This window comes from Rhyacophila brunnea, unplaced genomic scaffold (genome assembly GCF_057557595.1).
Source record: "Rhyacophila brunnea isolate RB1 unplaced genomic scaffold, BYU_Rbru_1.0 scaffold_16, whole genome shotgun sequence".
Lineage (NCBI taxonomy): Eukaryota > Metazoa > Arthropoda > Insecta > Trichoptera > Rhyacophilidae > Rhyacophila > Rhyacophila brunnea.
Genome location: NW_028232816.1, coordinates 3,389,233 through 3,409,295, shown reverse-complemented (window position 1 = coordinate 3,409,295; position 20,063 = coordinate 3,389,233). Strand labels below are relative to the sequence as shown.

At 35.6% G+C, this 20,063-nt stretch overlaps 1 protein-coding gene across 6 annotated transcripts in view; it reads left to right on the top strand.

Moving 5' to 3' along the window:
- Dh44-R2 (Diuretic hormone 44 receptor 2) overlaps window positions 1–20,063 on the top strand; it is a 515,631-nt gene that overhangs the window by 453,659 nt on the left and 41,909 nt on the right. The gene's annotated exons all lie outside the window — the stretch shown is intronic.

Below are 20,063 nucleotides of genomic sequence, written 5' to 3'. Positions count from 1 at the left end.
CTTATTTAAACCTTGTTAAGCCTCAATTACATTGAGCTTCTTTACGAGCTGTTTATTGGCGAATTTACAATCTGCCTGTAAAGTCGCCCAGTGTTACCATCGAATAAGCTAATAAGCATGTTGTAAACACTCTACCGAGAAAAGTTGAAAGCCGGTCATCTTTACACGCTACACGCCGGCTTGTGGGCCTACTGCGTCTGCGCAGTAGAGCGCAGTACCAACCTCCCGGTAAAAAAACGAACTACGTTCTGTCAAAATAGTCACTGACTTGTGGCTTCTCAGCGAATGGAAAGTTTTGTGTGTAATCATCAAATCGCAGTAGCTGAATCGCCCGCTTTTAAATTCGCCAATAAACAGCTCGTAAACAAGCTCAATGTAATTGAGGCTTTACACGATGTTTGTTTTCTTTCACCAACCGTTGAGCAAGCCATAAACTACAGAATAATGTACTATTATGTCTTCACCAACGAGTAACTATGGTCTACGGTAGGATTTCCCAAACATTTCTTGTGATGAAACACTTCACAAATCCTCAAATTTGAAAGGAACACCTTGTTTATTTTGTAGGGCAGGTAAATACCTAATACATTATCATTTTTTTTAAATGAAAAAAAAACAATAATTACTTATTCATAAATATTTTTTAAATGTAAGTGAATAAAGTTCTAATAACTTTGATTCTTTGTTCTAATGATTTTGGGTCCTTGAATTGCAAATCGTCTTATCTGGTAGGATATTAGAAAGTTGAATTCTTGTACAATTTTTACTATGTGGACACTTGTAGGCCAGCTATTTTTATAATAAAATAAATCCCTTAAAAATATGAAATAAGAACAGAATGATAAATATAAAAGCAGCTGAAATGGTGGACTGCTTTGAGAGAAAGATCCTGAGGCGGATATACGGACCCATGAATGATGGTGGAGAATTAGGTACAACACGGAACTATACTGCTTATACCAAGATTCAAAACTCCAGAGGCTAAACTGGGCAGGCCATGTCCAGTGCATGCCTGACTCACGAATACTGAAGTAGATCGTCGAAGGAAACCCAGGGGGGAAAAGGCCAGTGGAAAAGCCACGCACACGATGGGGTGGTAACATTACAAAAGATACCATCCAGCTGCTAAAAATCAGGAACTGGAAAAGACGTGCGGAGTACCGTTCCGGCTGGAGGACGGCAGTGGAGGAGGCCTCTCCGACTTGCTTATGTGGCGAATTGCAGGAAGCCGATCACATCCTCTGGGAGTGTCCCCATATGTCGGTTGAAAGGGAAGAGCTTCTCAAGTCGGTCCAACCCTCAGTTGGACCGATCGGCCATTGCGACGGTATATACGAGGGAAAATTTCTCAACTTTTAAAAAGTTTGCGGCATTATACGGCGAGCAAGAAGGTCTTTTCTCATCGAGAATTGACCGTAATACATTATATGGAAGTAGGGATCACGCACACTCTAGTGCACGCCAACCAAGGTCTTGGGAAGTTGCTCCTGGGACACTTTCGGCACAAATTTGAACAGCGCCTATCGTTCGTTACGCCACGGTATACGCCTGCATAACGGGTGTGGAGACGTGGCGGGTGGTGGAGGGAAAATCAAGTGGAAGATGCCAGGGCTTGACTTTAGTTGTAGCGCCATCGAAGGAGAAGAAGATAAATATGTGTGAAAACTTACCAAATCAACATGTTTCTTAAGTTTATTGTGAATATTTTCACACTAAAATGATAAATATTGTTTATAATACAGAAATAGTTTATTCATAAGTTGTGACGTTTACAAGAACGCACGAGTTAACTCGTCCATGGCTTGCCGCGACATACATGCTTTGAAAAGTTAACTCGGCGCTGGCAGTGAATTTTAATATTTTCGAAAAAATTTCACGCGCTCCGATTCGTAAAATTAACCATTTCGAGCACTGATTTTAATTAAATACAAGTAAACATTATAAAACCGTTAAATCATTATATATATTATGTAAATAGCGAAATACCGGTTTTAACAATTAAAAATATCGGTATTTTTCGTATTGAGAATGCGGATAAATTGCAAAAACTATATTATTATTTTGAAAATATAATAACAAAAAAAACATCACATATTTTTTGACTTTGGTTTGGGACCTAATATAAAAATTTGGTGATGGCGTAAAACCAGTTATCGAGTTTGGTTTTATGACGAAAGTTGCTCTGAGCCAAAAAAGCTTTCTTGTCTTTGGTTTCACAATGGAATTCGTCATTTTGAGCGGTAGGTACCTATATTGTCGACATTGATAAAAAATGTTTTTAACAAATTAATTCCAGTATTGATACCTTGATACCTGATATTCGCTAATACATAAAATATTGCACATGCCGGGACTATTAATTACGGCTACTTAATCCTCAAGACAGTGGCGAAGGGTGGAGGTAGGCTGTTAAGATTCGACATAAATGGTGCACACTAAACATTGTTAGTCATACTTATTTGTTTTCATTGAAATAGGCATACAATATGCAGATGATTCTGGTTAGTTTTATAAAATTCAATTAAACCCTGCCTAAGCAAAACCATAATAGTTTAGGTATGCTATGGGCGATCCGACCAAACAGTGTATACTCTTTCAGTCATACTTATTTATTTTCGTTGAATTAAACATAAATATTACGAATGGTGTTGGTTAGTTTTTTTTTAATTCATTAGGCCCTGCCTACTTTGTACCATTCATAATCGATAAAAAATATTCTACCTATAAAATATTTAAAATTACGTATTGATTACTATCATACTCTAAGGCTAAGGCCATATAGGCAAGTGCCTTGCTTGGTGGCTACGTGCTAGATGACATATCCTAGCGAACGGATGCACACTATACTATCGCAATGGCCACACTGCATGCTTCGCGCCTCGCTACGTGATTACTAGTCACCTAGTGAATCCCGCGGCGAACAAACGTGTTTTATTGTGACACCTAGTGATTTTGCATGATAGCGGATGTTTCTTCCGTATAACAAACGTCAATCACCGTATATTTTGAGGTTATGAATAATGATTCATGAGATGAATTTGACATTATGCACCCAACAAGTCCGAATTTGAAACTTTCGATATTTTAAACTTAAATTCTCTATGAGAAGTAGTTTTCTAGTTAGTTTTGAGAGTGATATATCGTTGTTGACTTAAGCACTCCCAAATGTCAAATGAATTTGTACCTAAGCACGTAGCGTGAAATATGGCAGTAGTGTTTTTAGTAGACAAGCATAGCACCTAGCTCAGCACTAGCAAAGCACTTACCTATGTGGCCGAAGCCTTAGATATTTTATAGATAAATTAACATTTTTTGACTATTATCTACTATGGCTTGTATTAGACTGGTTTTATTGAATTTTAATAACTAATATACACTAATACACATAGTAGCCTTATTTCAATGAAAACAAATACGTTTGACTGACAAAATTTAATGTGATCTATTTTTGTGTTGGATATTAACAGCCTAACTCCACCCTTCGCCACTGCCACAAGACGTCTGTCTAATTATTTGTCTTGAGAATCGATGTCTCCGTCGAATCTTAGGGGTATATTGGTACGACCGCGTTACAAACACCCGATTTCGTGAGCGGACACAGCAGCCTTCAGTGATTGAGGTAATTACGAAAAAACGCTTTACGTAGCTGGGACACGTGTTTTGGATGTCGCCAAAGAGTGTGATACTTCGTATCTTTGTGGCAAAGCTTATAGGGCTCCGTCGCCGTGGCCGGCCCTCCCTCACCTTGCAGTGGTGATACAAAAACGACCTACGTGCTGCAGGTCTGACATGGCGGGAGGCGCAAGAGTTGGCGATGGACCGAGGGAAGTGGTACGAACTTGTGCTTGTCCTATGCCCCAATACTGGGTCGTAACAGGGTGAAAGAAGAAGAAGAAAGATATGTCAAAAATACTTTGGAAATAATTATTTGTGCCTCACAAATCACATTACATATATATTGCTTAATAGAAGCACAGTAAAGACGAGAGACATTTTAAAGGGTGGGTAACATGATTTAATTATAATAATGCAGAGTAGAAGATAGAAAATGCGTATATATAAAATTATATATAATCGCTGTATAATATCGCGACTAGCGTACAGTTTTAAAAAATTCTTCTTCTTTCTTCTTTTGCCATATCCGCCCCTTATCTGGAGCATATAGACACCACGCAGCGCCTCCAAGAATCCCTGTCGCTCGCCAGTCTTCTTGCTTCGTTCCAGGTCAAACCAGCATCCCGTGGCTCCCCCGTATACACTCTGTAGATTATATTTAGCGGCCTTCCAGGACGCCGGAATCCGGTAGGCTTGAAGAACAGGCAAGCCAGGTTGAGATCCTCTTCTGGCATCCGCAGCACGTGGCCGAGCCAGGTCCAACGTCACCTTTTCACTTTCAGCGTGATGAGAGGCTGCTTGGTGCGTTCTCTTATCTCCTCGTTGCTCCTAAAGTCATACCACCGCACACCCAGTATTCGTCGTAGACATCTGTTTTCGAAGCTCAGTATACGGTTGCTCTGAGCCTTCGTAAGGTGCCATGATTCGCTACCGTAAAACAGCACCGTCAGAATGCGAGCGTCGAATAGGCGGCATTTGGTTTTGACCGAGTACAATCGTGAGTCCCAGACATTCCGCATCGAGTTGAATGTTGCTCCAGCCATTCCCATTCGGATAGCGAGCTCTTTATGCAAAATGCCATCTTCCGTGGAGTGTATCCCCAGGTATTTGAAGCAATTTTAATAAATAAGCTTAACAATTCAATTTTTTTTTGTAATTTCCAAAAACTTTATTTCATTAAATCCCAAAGTGTTTTAAGTAAACCAAAGTAGTTATTTACACATAAACCTCCGCGAAAATTAATGTAAACATTAATTATTAGTATTATTTTCTTTCGTGGATCAACATACTGCTCGCGCGTGGAAACAAATAATACGCGTGTTCTTTAAATATGTATATTCATTAAGAAGTTATAATTTGTTAACGTAAACATCTGCCTAATGCATTTTTTATAGGAAACCCTTATCAAATACACCATTTTGCACACCGTGGAATGGGAGGCGAGAATTACTTAAGCCCTTTTGAATAATATCCTGGCCCTAATGAGACTTTAAGCGGTTTTGGAAAATGATTGGTTCCGGGATTTTGAGCTAGGGCATTTTTTTGGCCTATAAAAATGTCGACAACAAAAATATTATAACTTTTACTACATATACAGTACTCTCTCAGTAATCTGCCACCCCGAAAACCAGACAAGATGTGTACAATTAGTGAAAGCAGTGGATTAAAGTGCATATGTGCATACAAAATATGTTAAAAATTAAAACAGGTATTTCGTAAAAATAGTTTTTTTTTTTTTTTAATTTCTACAGAAAATTACGCTTTTATTTATAATCAAATTCAAGTAGTTACTAAATTAAACATATTACAACGTTTTTTTTAGCTCGTATTCTTATTTGTCTGGTGGTTTTTTGTCCGGTACAAATCTTGCAATCGATTTTTAACTAACTTCCCGACTAGCTAGACATTTGAAACTTTTAGAATATATCAGAACACACAGACTACTTTTAGCCATCTATTATTGGTTGCTAGAGGTCTGAGGTCCTAGCAACTAAATTATCAATATATACGTGCGTTACTATGGAAATCAATATGACATTTCAGTATTATTTCTATCAAGTACAATTTTTTTTGATCGTTTAAGCTAGTCAAGTCAAGTTTATATGATTCGACAGAAAATTTAAAAACGTATATAAAAAGTTCTTTTTATCTTGTAATCATTTATAAACTAAATTTATCAAATATTCAACAGTAAAATCATTTGACACAACCAGTTGTGCAGTGAGGCAGATATTCTAGAATAACTTAGGATTCCTGGCTTTCCTAATGACCAAAAGCTTCATTTGTCTGTCCCGATTGCATTGGAGCATGGCATAATTATCGTGATGCGGTACTTGAGCACTTTCCTCCTTGGTGAATCGCTTTCTTCGCGGTGAACGTACGTTTTATGTAGGAGAAGTTTTCAAAATAAACCCGTCTAATCAGCGTTGTATACTTGTACGCGGCGGACTACTGAATTTGACAATGACAATGACAATACCGGCGAATTGTAGAGCTTGATTTTTGCTTTCAATTATTAAAAATGACGGCGGATTATAGTAGTTGTCGGATAATCGAGCGGCGAATTACTGAGAGTGTACTGTACTTCACCTGAAATCGTTATGTATATCATTATCACACCTGAATTAAGGTATATTTAAAATGATTTTATTTTGCTTAGTTAAGTGTGTTGCATTTTCACAAATGAATTACGATTAAAAGAAACACAATAAGTACATGCAAATTTGTCTATCCAACACTGTCTATCAGCTTTCAGACGTATTTCACTTGGTCCCACATTTGACTATCTCTGTCCAGCAATTGTCTTGTATTCAAAATATTTTTCCCGCTCAGTTCTATAAGTTAATCGAAAATTTTATTACATTATATAGGTAGAGATAGGACAGATTCTTCTGGCATTGCGGCCACGTTCGGAACGTTGAAAGTGTCATAATTTTTTGAGTCGCCTAGTATCATGATGCCGCTAGGCAACTCATATTTTGAAAGTAACGATACCAACATCTCTAGTCGACTGCACTGCCACAAGAATGTGACACCATTCTACCCTTGTTCACGTATTCAATTAATTCTTTTTTTATCCTTACGCGTTATGTTCAGCATGCACCTTTATATATCACGATGTGTAGCTTTAAGTTACATGAGGATATTATAATATACATAATATATGAATATTAGTAATATGTAAGTACATAAATTGTGACCGTAAAACTTAATGTTGGTTATCTTCCACAGAATTAATGGGAACTGAAAAACATAACTTAGAGTAACAGGTAACTGATCTCGAGTGTAGAAGAATATGGGATTAACTAAAACACGTGTCTAGAATACGTCATTCTAAGCTCGTCCTTTGTTTGACAACTGATCTTAGCTTATGCACTGACGCTTGAAGGTTACACCACACTATTGCACGTCTATAATGTGTGGTTAATTTTTGTAGAATACTCACACATTCAAAACCCTGCATCAAAATGTAATGTATTTGGGGTACTTATAGCCTATCGGAATTATATTTAGAGTCTGTTCTGTGCTTCCACTAGTCAGGCAGAGTGCTATGATTATAAATTTTATGTCGAGAGACGTAAATTTCGTATACATTCCAAAATTATCAAAACTTCACACTACAATTTTTGAATTCCTGGACAATCCTTTACTTACCTAAAAATAATAATATGATAATTAAAATATTTTTTTTTAAGACGTGCACAATATGACGTGGGAGTAAGGACTTCAAAAAACTATCAATACTTTGATATTCATACTGATTTAGCGATTTATTTTTTCAAGTATAAATCCCTCGCCGACAAGTGTCATTTGATAACGATACTTTTAATACATTCAAAATTAAAATAACGTTATTTTTTGCAAAACAAACTGAATAATAATATTCTCTTTGTGATGTCAACACGTATTATTTTTTTAATAACCTTATGATCTGTCCACGCGTACATTTTATCCGGTGCGGTATTAATATATTGAGTGCAATTTTCCAGTTATCAACTATTTACATTTAACTATTCTCATAAAATATGGTTATAATATAACTTATTTATTCCAAAACCAATATTTTATTTGACGACACTTGCGAGTAAAACTTTTTTCGATGAAACAAGGAAAACTGTCATATCACTTGGAAACTTTCCAAACGATGGGTTTTCCCCATTCACGTTGACCTTTGACATTAAAATATTCCTCCTATACTGTTTACAGTCACGTATTGTTAAGGGCCCGCTGAAGAGCCCGCCGTTCAAATATAATTCAGTATAAAAAGGACCTCGGCGTCGTAACTACGTCAATTTAAATCGATCTTTTCGCAAAAATCACTAATCATCGGAGATTTTATTTCAAGAAATATTATTATTATTACTGATAATTTCTGCCGCGCGGAGAATTATTATTATTTTATGAACACCTGCGAGATGAAGCCGATCAGAAAACAGGGCTGTCAAAATAATATTAAGCATTCATATTTTTTAAATGTTAATTTCATCATGGTTTTTAATCAAACCTGTGCAAGTACGTACTGATAACTTGGGTGGATTTTGTAGCAAACATACTATTGATATATATACGGGTATATTATTATTATAACCCAATTCAAATTGAACATAGGTTGATACTCAAATACATACTATTATAGTATGTTTATGATTTCGAGAAAATAATACGATGGTTTAATTAATCCATATCAATTATTTGAAAACATTACATTCGCACTTTGCACAAAATTACAAACACATTCGAAGTTTGCCGCACACGTACAGACCACGTGATATTTGTTTACGCAAAATCGTCGCTTTTCAAAATGGCGAATTTGATTACCAGATTTTACTGCGATGAATCAGTATGTTCCTTTTTGTCTTTTTTTATTCGTAGGTTTGTTTACTATGTACACCGAGAAATTTCCATTTATAAACTTGGAAACGATTTTTACAGAAGAGTTTTGGAATATAATGCAACCAAAACTGGAAAAAAATTCTATCATGGGTGTTGACTTCCTGAATTAGCTAACCCCAGGTCCATGCCACTACGTGAACCACAGTGGATATTAAGCCATTTCCACACTGGCAACAAGTTGCTGGCAACCTCATTAAATTTTACGATACTTACCATAATTGCTTAAGAAATTTTACAATAATTATCGTAAAATCTAACGAGGTTGCCAGCAAATTAACTTGTTGCCAGTGTGGACCCGGCATTAGATGCACAAAACTTAAATTATATATATTATAAATAAAAATTTAAAATTATAAATATATATTATGATTTATGTCTTCGACAGCCCTGATGAAATAAATGTGAAATATGAGTCGGATCAGTCACAGAGCAAATTTATTAACACAAACAACTTTGACACGACCTTTTTATATTAACTAGTAGACCAGATATTATGGACCACATGTTAAAAAATCATATTTTCAATTCTCAAGGCCAATTCTGTAGAACGTCCTCTTAACGATTCTGTGCTTGTTTAATGCAGTGGTGCTCAACTCGTGGTTCTCAATCCGACCTCAATCCGTGATTCTCGATCCAAAATTTTGCCATTTATCGCGGCACACTAACGGGTCTAGGACGATTTGGCACCGGGACAACTGGACGCCACAGAATTCGAAAATAAATAGACGTTAGATACTTATAGGTACTTAAAAAAAATATTTAACATTATTATTTATATTTAAATCATTATATTATGATTTAATAGTTAGTGAGAATGTAAATATGCAGACGTAAATAATGATTTAATCGTGCATATGTTTAAGTTCCAACGAAAAAAGAGTTTTTTATTTTATATAAAGCCTTAGGCATGGTAATTCTCAATCCGCGATAAAGAATACATTATGTTAAGAGTAAAATGAATTAAAACTACTAAGTAGTAGGTAGAAACTGATTAAAATACCTCGTCTACGTTCTGTATACGTGTCTACGACAGTGCGGCGTCCAATTGTCTGGAGTCCAGTCGTCCCATTCCCGCAGTAACTTAATAATATTGGGGTTTCTGCCAAAAGTCGATAAGTCTTTATCATGTTATGGAATAATTGCAATTTAAAGTTTAGCATGCACTCTAAAATCAGACAATGGTTATTTCTTTGTGCTTTATGTGCAGGTTCTATTTATATCGGATGATTGTTTTTTTTCTAGCATATGTATTTATATATAGACAATAATCCGTTAATAACTATAAATACCTTAATTTTTGCCCAATTTGTGGCGGTATTAGGGCCTGGAACAGGGCCCTGAGCCCACGTCTATTAAATATCAGGATACGATGTTCGGCGGGTCAAGTTTACAATATTGTAACCAGGCAACACAAAATTAATGGGAACTGGCTTATCCTAATGGGTGTGGTATAAATGGTTAACATTTTTGGTACAGTTCGGTTATGAGGAATACAGCGGCAAACACATTTTGAAAATAGCCGATATACTGGATTATTTGTTAGTTTTACCTAATCAAACCTAACCCAACCTAACCTTACCTAAACTAACCTAAACTAACCCAAACTAACAAATAATCCAGTACATCGGGTATTTTCAAAATGTGTTTTCCGCTGTATTCCTCATAACCGAACTGTACCACATTTTCGAGTGTGGAAAGTTAGTTTAATTTTAAGTTAACAATATGCATTTTAGTTTGTTACTTATATATTTGGTCTCACTGTCCTCTTTTCAGGAAGAAAAATACTCAACACCCTCATGGAAATCCACATTTTTAAGGAAAAAAACTGAAAGATACTGTGAAACATAAATGCGTTCTTTCTTGTATCTGTGGTTGTACATTTTTTTTTTCGACCATGTCCGAACCTGATAGGATCATATATGGGCCTCCACGGAGTGGAGGTTTGTATTGTCAGATTTTGTTTTTTACGAGAAATGGATGTCAGCCACTTGCTCAACCTATTAGGTCCATACCCTGACACACACAAATTGAAAAACAATATGTGTACTTGCCAGACCCAGGATTCGAACCTGGGACCCACGGCTTTATAGTCCAACGCTTATGCCGCGCGGCCACCGTGGGCCACAGTTGTACATAATACATAAATAATAATTATGTGTTGAAATAAGTGGTCTTGTGGGTCTATTCACTCTATTCTATACACAAGGCGGCTATTGACGGTAGTTTATCATATATGTGTCACTAGATTTCAAAATCAGTCCATAATAGATGAATAGGAGAAAAACAGCTTTTTGTTTTCTCAAATACACAGTCACAAGGGCGAAAGATTATATTATTTCGAGTATAGAATATTTAAAATTAATAAATTCCACATTTTGATAAAGCAGAAATATTAGAAAGCAGTAGTTCTTCAGCAATTCACAAAAAAGTCAACAATATCTAATTCCACCATTGATTTGGCTTTTTGGCCACATTGATTGCCACTTGGCTGATTTTGAAATGTAGCGACACATATATGTATTAAGGAAACAATAAGCTAACCATCTAAACGGTCAAAAAGTGCAATGTTTTAACAGCCCTCTCTTGCTGTGTTAACTTTTAGAACGATATATACAGTTTTGACGGCTAACTTATTGTTACAATTATAATATATTAATACAAATATGACAAACTACCGTCTATAGCCTCAGTCAGGCGCCTTGTGTATAGAATAGACCCACTGAGCACCTGTTCTGTTATTATCATTTTTGTCCAATCATTAAATTATTATCTCATATAGTACATATTTACCTACATTTAGTAACGTGATCACGTTAAAAACGGATTATTTCAACTTACTTATCTAGGAGAGGAGAGCTTATCTGATTAAGTGTACGAAATGCGAATTTTAAAATGATATTGAAAATCGATATTCCCAGCTGTCTTGACATAAAGGGAATGGTTTGATTTTGATATATGAGTTACATTATTCACTAAATATAACGAGAAACTAAGATACAACCTAATGTATGAAGGAATAGTTTAATTTGACAGTCGATGAATAACAGAAATGTATATTTATAAATAATTATAAGATAAAAAAAACTTTTTATATACTTACAACGTTTTTAAATTTTCTGTTTAATCATATAAACTTGACTTGACTAACTTAAACGATCAAAAAAGTTTGTACTTGATAGAAATAATACTGAAATGTCATATTGATTTCCATATTTACGCACGTATATATTAATAATTTAGTCGCTAGGACCCCTGACGCATAGCAACTAATAATGGTATCGAAATAACTTTTCATACAAAACAGAATTTACTTAAAATGAAATCTATTCTACTCAAAGATGGCCAAAAGTATTAAAAAAATACATTGGCATCGTGGTCTGATATATTCTAAAAGTTTCAAATGTCTAGCTAGACGGAAAGTTAGTTAAAAATCGATTGCAAGATTTGTACCGGACAAACAACCACAGGAAAAATAAGAATACGAGCAAAGAAAAACGTTGTAATAACACTTATAATAGGTACATTGGGTTATTTTGATCTGCGGATTTTTTGTCATTCAATTCGAAACGAGAAAAGACTAATAATTAAGTGGTTTTGCAGATTAAATCAATATGTCAAGCGATCTGGGATCTGATTTTGACAGTTGAACAGTGGGACCATTCGTTTAAGAAAAATATGCTTGTGCAAAAAGATAGGTTCAGGCTTTTTATAAAGAAGGCAGTGGCTAAGTGCATAAATGGACTAAAATGAATGATAATAAAGTTTTCGTATCACTGGTTTGACGTGATATTATCTTAACATTAAAACATGTAGTGATGATTAAGATAAAAATGTCTCAAAAGTTTTCAGTAATGGTACCACCAACTTTGCGTAATTTAAAACGATACTGATATTAGCAGTTTGATAATAGTTATTTTACTCTCAATTTTCACTAAAGTTATTTTTTAATTAGGTGGTGTGAACCTGTGAACAAAATGACCCCAGTCTGAAATTTAAATAACTAAATAAAAAAATATTATTTAACAACATACTAAGGGCCGTATGTATGAGATTCCCAAATTCTTTATAAGCTATTTTACCGATTTTCCATCATATAGCGTATTGCACTGTTTGTGACGTAATCTGACGTCACACGCCATTCAAAATGGCTGCTTCATCTGTCACTTTCAAATATCATTTAGTAGGTATCTGATACAATGCCTCATACCTATTTCGCTTACAAAGCGCTAAATTTCTCATAAAGAGATAAGATGGATTTACGTAAGATTACGATAAAATATCTCCGCTAAACGACCGCAAAAATAGGTACCTACTGCTGTATCTGGCATTAAAATATGCAATTGGAAGCATTCTTCATTCTTCAAAATATTATGGTACCTACCTACCTAGTTAATTATTGTAAGATAACTGTAATAAACAAGGCACAACTTTCAAATACACTGGATACAACATTAGTGTCATACTGTGATTGGTATAAATGATAATATTATACAGAGATCATTACATATTATTGTATAAATCCATTTGCATTTCTGTCAATTATTTGTATTCTGTTTTGACATCTCACAATTGAAGTGAAGTTAGTCATAATTATATGTATGTATTCAGTATTGCCACCAAATGGAATGTATGTTTACTGGCAATACTTTATCCTTTCGTACAGTAGAATTATAAAATAAATGTGATAAAATAACTGATAAAATATTTAAAGTTCACAATAATTATTCATTTATAATTATTAAATTTATATGCTACCGTTCGCACACTTTCAGACACATTTACAATTTCAATTTTTTAAATTATTGATCGGGGAATGAATTTTTATAAGATTGCCATTATACGGACACCATAACTCATGATGACGTCACATTCGTGACGTCACTAAACAACTAATTACGTTTGTACTCATGCATACAAATGTGCAGTATATAGCCTATAAGGGTTTTGGGAATCTCATGCATACGACCCTAAGTAGGTATATAAATTACGTTACGTACGCTCTAATAACATAATATAAATACGCATATTTGCGTCTCAATCATATTTTAAGGTTACCTACACGAGTCAGTCATAATTAAAGTTGATTTTTCTCTTTCGTAGCTATTTTCGTATATATTATATTCGCAGAGTTACGGAAACATCAACTTTTTTACTCACCTATAAAACATTTTTTACTGCCTACTTACTGAATCATAATAAAAAAGTCCCTAATGGAACAAAAAATCTATGGCTTTTAATATCACCTAGTTTAATGGTATTTTTGCTTGAAAAAAAACTGGACAATATTTCAAAGTATATTTTCGTCAATTCCGGAATTGGAATCGGAGTTGCAATTATTTTTAATGAGTCGCGTGTTATTTAAATGTTTCGTGTTTGTAGATTTTAACAAAGTAGTTTCGTAACAATTAACATGAAAAATATCAAAACACTTTTTGTATAGAATTTTTATAAGTATACAATTTTATTAGAATTAACCGTTTTTAATCATAACAGTGTAGTTATCATCTCTGAAATCAGAAACTTCAATCATTCATTGTAATTTACATTATGAAAACACAATATTATGTACTATAAATACATGGTTTTATTATATGCATTTTAAAATCATTTATAAAATGTTCAAATACTGTATATTATATCCTATTTCTGTGTTAAGTACTTATTCTCGAATATGTTTGTCATTTGTTACTCTGACTTACTTACTTCTTACTTGTTTTATATTTTTTTTTTTTTTTGTGATTTTACCGAGGCTTTGACTGCGACTCGCTGTCATATCGCCTCTTCTCTTCTAGAAGGGGATCCGTCGATCAGGTCCTCACTCCTATTCTGTTAAATAACTTTACAATTTTGCCTAGCTCTTCCGTCTTACCCACCGCCAGGACACCCTTCAATTCGTCGACATTCTCATAGATATCTGCAACTCGCAGCTGTACTCTGTGAATTTCATATTTGGGGCATTGCAGTGCTATATGTACAATGTCCTCTAAAACATGACATTCATCGCAGAGCTGCGATTCGCTTCTTCCCATGAGGACATCAAATCTTTTGCCCATGGTGTGCCCTGTTCTTAGCCTCAGTATTAACTTTAGCTCATTCCTCGTCAAAGAAGACTCTACAAACCAGGGCACCTCTCGTGGTGATGGTAGAATCGACTTACTCCATTTCCCCTTTTCTAATGATGCCCTAGGGTGAAAATCTATCCACATACTATGGCACATTTTCTTTATAGCCTCATTCCAGTCCAGGTTTTCTGGTATCCACTGATATGGTACCCCTGAATGGCCGGCTTCCTTTGCCAGATCATCTGCCCTTTCATTTCCCTCAATGCCCATGTGCGATGGGATCCATTGAAGGCATAGATCTCCTCCTCTATTTTTCTTGGCGTCGATCTGGTCAAGGATGTGGTATGCTATGATTTTACTGTTATGTGAGCGAGTTGCTGCGGCAAGATGTTGTAAAGCGCTTTTGGAGTCTGTTAAAATAATAGCGGATTGCGCCGAGAAATCATCGCTTAAAGTGTATTTAATTGCTTCGTTTATCGCGATGAGTTCCGCCGTCATTATTGGTATTGCTGGGTTTAGCTTCCAGCTCTTGTTTATACCTACTTCTGGTATCACAAGAGCTGCTCCTGCTCTATTCTGATCTTTGGATCCATCTGTATAAAGGTGGCTCCATCCTGCGTACCTCTCTGTCAGCATTTTTTCGACACGCTCTCTTGCTTTATCGGATACTATGCTCCGTTTTGGTTTGTCTATTCCTTTGACTTCCAGTTGGATAACAGAGCTGAGGTCGTAGGTACCAACTGGCCTCCTCAGCGAATACATACCTAGGCATTTTGTATTTAATACCTCCCAACTTTCTGTGGCTTTAAGGATTCCTACCAGTAGTGGGAGCTTTCTTTTCTCATAGTATGTATTGCTTTCAACGAGCTTGTATAGGAGTTTCACCTTTGCCAATATGGGGTTATCTATTATAGATTTCCACTTCATCCATGTCTTGGTAGCCAGTGCCCATCTCCTGACATTCAGTGGAGGTACGCTGAGTTCCGCTTGTAGCACGTGAATGGGCGTTGTCCTGATAAATCCTCCACATATTCTTAATGCTTTGGACTGGATGCGATCTAGCCTCACCGAATTAGTTTCGGCAGCGGAGTGGTAAAACATGCTCCCGTAATCTAATCAGCTTCTAATGAGTGCCGTGTATAACCTTTATATTAATTTAAAAAAGTACATTTGATTTATACCTACATTTTTAATTGTATCCGTAACAACAGATTCTTTCCTTATTATGACCAAAAAACAATTAAAATTTTCCAAACAGGATCTTCTTTGTATGCTTATCAATATAATATTCAACCACCTAAAAAGAAAAAAAAATATTATTGCAGAAAAAACACAATTTTGAAAAACTTCATAAATATTATATTAGGTAATCGAAAAAATTTGTACCGAGTGGGCCTCGTACCACGCATTTCTCTACCTCTAAGCTATCAATCCATCTATAAATCGTGAGAATTATTTATTATATTTATGTCTTCAAATTCCACAAATATTTTATATAATTTCTTTTATAATAAAAAAGCTAACATTACATATTAAACATTGTACTTGGTATTGACTCTACAATGGCCGCGCGGCTTAAGCGTCGTCCTATAGTGGCATGGGTCCCAGGATCGTATCCTGGATCTGGCAAGTACACGTATTGTTTTTCAATTTGTGTACGAGTAAGAGTATAGACCTAATAGGTTGAGCAAGTAGCTGACATCCTTTTCTCGTAAAAACAGAATCTGTTAATACAAGCATCTACTCCGTGGAAGTCATATTGCCGTTATTAGGATCGGACTTGGTATTGATTAAAAATAATATTTTATTATTATTATTGTTATGTTCCCACTCATATTACTCCAAGTATACGTTTTTCATAATACTCCATCATAGGACGTATGGGAAGTTTCACGATGCTGTCTATCAACCGGTTAGCATACTTCATAGCACCACTAAGTTTTACCTTTTTTTTTAAATTTGATTCACACTCTCGACTTAGTAGATGGGCGCTATGCCACTACTCCAGTGTGCGCACGATGATACGAGATTATAACGTACTCAATTTAAATTACCGTTATGTTAAGCACTATATCAGATATACGGTGCATAGATGATTATTGTAGCAACGCTGCATGGTGACATCGGAACGTCCATGATCTCAAAATCGATGCAAAGTCTCACACTCTCGAGCGGAATACAATAGGTCGGTCACCGAGTAATTACTCGCTCGCCTGCTTACGAAGTTGAGTATTTGTAACGTGATCATACTAATCTACCCCTAATAAATCCATAACCAGTATTTTACAGATAAAAAAAACAATATTTAAACCCAAAATACATTCTGTGTAAAATTTTGACCTTTTTCACGATAATAGGACATTGCTAAAGCAGCCTGTTACATTGTCCCTTTAAATTAAGGGTAAATTTGTAACCATTAAACATCAATTAGCACGGTTTAAAGCGATATTGTTTTCTAAATTTCACCACAGACGCCTACCGTTAAATATAAATTTAATGTTTAAATTACACCTAACACTTTTTAACACTAAACCTATCCCATAAAAGTTTTAACCGTGTTCTACAATATGATGCCTGTGATAACAGCCTGTTACATTTTCCCATTTGGTTGGAAAAACATTCAACAGGTTGCAACACTGGCGGTGGTGTTTGCTTATTTATCGACGCGATCCGAAAAATGCTCTTACGACAACAAATGAAATGAAAGTAGGGGTTTTTTTTATTCCCCAGTTAGGAACAAATGGAAAATTGTAATAATATTATCATTGAAAATGGGAAAACAAAAGTATTCGGTGGAAAAACCACTTTTCTATATTATTAAAGCACGATTTTCGTCCACTATGCGCCATTAGTTCATTATATATTTAGGGGATGGAAAATTAATAATAAAAAACATCACATACATTCATTAAGAGAAAGTGCACTGTTAATGTTGTATATAATAATTGTTGTACAAGCACTAAATAACGACTTTAGAAAGGTAGCCGCGCGGCTTAAGGCTATACCTCAGTTGAGGCTAGGCGATGCGCGGATTACGGGTCGCGGGTGCAAATGACGCTTGCCAAACGAAATATAATTTGTTATATAAATCCAACATGCGTCCATTTAATGTTCTGTTTATTGTTCTATTAGTAACAATAATAATATATTCATCGACATGTTTTCTTTTTCAAGTAAATGGGTAACGTTTTTAGTCATCTTTACTCGATTTAAGAATTAATACACCGTCACCATCACGAAACAAATTGACGTATTCACACCTCGACGTTCGCTCTCCGATTGCCAGCGAGTCCAAAATTTCGTCGCGCCTATAGTTGAAAACTTATTTGCCGTTTCACTGATGTATCGTCTTAAGCGTTGGTTTATAACGCCGTAGGTCCCAGGTTCGAATCCTGGGTCTAGCAAGTACACATATTGTTTTCCAATTTCTGTGTGAGTCAGGTTATGGACCTTTTAGTTTGAGCAAGTAGCTGACATCCATTTATCGTATAAAACAAAATCTGTTAATACAAACCTCTGCTCTGTGGAGGCCCATGTGATCCTATTGGGATCGGACATGGTCGAAAAAAAAATATTGAATATATAAATGAAAAAGGACGTAATCCACACAAATTTTACATGAGGCACAAAAATGTTTTTGTTATGGTTTTCGGTCAAAGATAAAATACAAAATAAACATAACTGATGATTTATAATTTGACTTTTATATTCTTAATCTAATATTAATTATTGAGTTAATTAAATAAAAACCAAGAAAAATGATGGTTAAGTCGTTTTTCCCACTACACTTTCATCCTTTTCCCTTTCTACAGTCAATATTATTGATGAATGTTTTTCAACTCATACGCGGTGTAAATATATATTTTTCATTTTTAATTTCCATGCGCTTAGTTTTTCGGATAAGATGGTTCATAGAGATAAGTCTGTAGTATGTTATATGCCTCTATTTTTTATGAACAGAATTCGATATTAAATATATTATCATAATATAGGCGGCCCTCGTGGTGCAGTGCGTAAGACGCTGGCCTTCCACCCGAGAGTTCTGGGTTCGATCCCGGTGAGGACACAATATTAATGTGTTTTTTCTCAAAGCCTGGGTGTTTGTGATTGTTCAAAATTACTAACAACCACCTTGTACGAAAAAGCAAGGACATGATTTTATTAATAATTAAAAAAAATATATATATAAAATTTGGAGAGCACTTATGAGCAGGTATTAAAGACCAATAGTTAAACTTTGTCGCAATTAAGCATGGCAATCGTAGCATAGTGGTAATGCAGAGGACGCGAAACCCAAGAGACGCAGGTACGATTCCTGCCGAGTGGCTTACTTTTTTCGAAAAAGATTTTGGTACTGTTCGGTTATCAGGATTACAGCGGAAAACACCTTTTGAAAATACCCGATAAACTGGATTATTTGTTAGGTTAACCTAACCAAACCTAAGCTAAGCCAACCTAACCTAAACTAACCCAAACTAACAAATAATTGGGTATATTCAAAATGTGTTTTCCGCTGTATTCGTTATAACCGAACAGTACCATTTTATGTATTGTTCTCTTGTCATTTTGTAGTTTAGTATTCATTAGAGGTATGTAAATCAATTTCGTAATTATGTTGTCTGGACAGAGTTTCGAAAGCCCATCGCCATTTTTTATAACACTGGGCAGTCGTCAATGACATACCACCCTGTTTCAGACGTGTAGTCGTCACATGGATACCAATTAATAATCGTCCTTCAGTTTGAACCTGTTTAGATTGGCCCTTGGTAATCAATGGCCTGTTAGTTTCTATGTGAATACCTGTGTCCTGGCAAGTATGGCTTTTAGGTATTTAAATACATAATAATATTGATTACCTATCTTAATTATTATTATTATTAGTGGTGCAGTGCGCAAGGCGCTGGCCTTCCATCACGGAGTTCTGGGTTCGATTCCCAGTGCGGTCAAATATATTTGCATAATCTAATATGTAAATTCCTCAAGCCTGTGAGTTTACCACTATTATTGGGCTTCACAGCCCGTTGTGGTATATAATAAAGAAAAAAATAATAATAAATTACTAACTTGTATTAAATTGCGTTTCTTCTTCATCTTCGATGGCGCTACAGCTCAAGTCGAGCCCTGGCCTCCTCCACCGCCGTCCTCCAGCCGGAACGATCCTGCGCACGTCGTTTCCAGTTCCTTTTTTTAGCGGCTGGTAGGCATCTTTTGTAATGTTGTCACCCCATCGTGTGCGTGGCTTTCCTACTGGCCTTTCCCCCCCTGGGTTTTCTTCGAGGATCTTCTTCGGTATCCGTGACTCAGGCATGCGCTGGACATGGCCTGCCCAGTTTAGCCTCTGGAGTTTTATGAAGGTGGAGAGTTTTGAATCTTAACTTTATAATTCCGTGCTGTACCTAATTCTCCACTCCCCACCATCATTCATGGGTCCGTATATCCGCCTCAGGATCTTTTTCTCAAAGCAATCCACCATTTCAGCTGCTTTCACATTTA